General features: G+C 29.1%; 1 pseudogene; it reads right to left on the reverse strand.

Moving 5' to 3' along the window:
• Window positions 1-844: 844 nt before the first annotated feature.
• On the reverse strand, window positions 845-963 carry LOC111730617 (annotated as a pseudogene).
• Between the last annotated feature and the right edge of the window lie 436 nt (window positions 964-1,399).

A 1,399-nucleotide genomic window follows, 5' to 3' on the forward strand; every position in this document is an offset into this window, starting at 1 on the left:
ATTGTTAGTTCTCCTATTGATGGAAACCAGGCTGTTTCCAGTTTTGGTTATTATAACAAAAACAGAAGTTCCTATGAACATCGTTGAACAAAGCTTTTTGCGAATATATGTTTTTGTTTGTCTAGATATAAAGCTAAGATTCGTAAGGTAGATATAAGTTTACTTTCTAAGAAAGCGCTAGATTTCCAAAGCAATTCTACTTATTTTGCTCTCTCATCAGAAATATGTGAGCATCTGGTTACCCCTCATCTTCACCAACAATCAGTGTTGTCTTTTTCTTTTTAGCTTTCTAGTGGTACTGGAGTGTCATCTAATTAATTTGAATTTCCATGGTGAAAAATGATATTGACCACTTTTCATATGTGTATTGTCCCTTCACATATTTTCAGAAGTGTCTATTCAAGCCATTTTTTCCATTTTTTATTGGTGTGTGCAGGGAGAGGTTTTCTCTAATGAGTTGTAGGAGTTCTTTATATATTCTAGATTCAAGTTATACATATATGAAGCATAAATATTTTCTCCCATTTCCAAGGAATTTGTTGGTATCCTTTATAATCTTTTTAAGGTCTATAGAATCTATAGTTACGATATTTCATTAAATGTTGGTATTGGAAATCTGTGCTTTTTCTCTTTTCCCTGATTAATCTTACAAAGATTTTTGTCAATTTTATTAGTTTTTTTTTAAAGAAACCAACTGTTAACTTTATTAATTTTATATATTGTTTACTATTTTACTATTTCTGTTTTTATTTTTATTTTCTCCAGTTCTGTTCTATTTGTTTTTTTTTTTTAACAAATTCACTTTATTTTTATTTTATTATCATTATTATTATAATTTTTTTTATGCCTACAGCACCTGGTCTTCTTAGGTGGTCTCCCATCCAAGTACTAACCAGGCCTGACTCTGCTTAGCTTCCGAGATCAGACAGAATTAGGCTTGTTCAAGGTGGCATGGCCGTAGACTGTTCTATTTGTTTTGAATTTAATCTGTTTTTAATTTTCTCATTTCTTAAGATATAAACATAGACTTTACATCTTCTTTTCTTCTCTAGGCAATTAAAGATATAAATTTCCCTCTAAAGATGCTTTAGCTGCATTAGATGCTTCAGCTGTATCAACTGTTTCATAGCTTTTATTTTTAATTACAGCTATATTACTCTATGATAAAAATTTTCACTCTATGGCTTTAATTATAGCATTGACATTTAAAATATATAACATGGCGATGCTTGTAGGGCAAATAGCTCTTTTAAAATAGTCTGAAACACAGCATATTTTTCTGGTAAAAAATTTTCATTGGGAGAAAATCATTATATTTTTCAATCTAATGAAAAAGAAAACCAAACATTAGAATATAACAAGTCACTAAGTTATATGTGAACTTCATAAATTATTATAA

Source organism: Pteropus vampyrus, unplaced genomic scaffold (assembly GCF_000151845.1).
Source record: "Pteropus vampyrus isolate Shadow unplaced genomic scaffold, Pvam_2.0 Scaffold324, whole genome shotgun sequence".
NCBI lineage: Eukaryota > Metazoa > Chordata > Mammalia > Chiroptera > Pteropodidae > Pteropus > Pteropus vampyrus.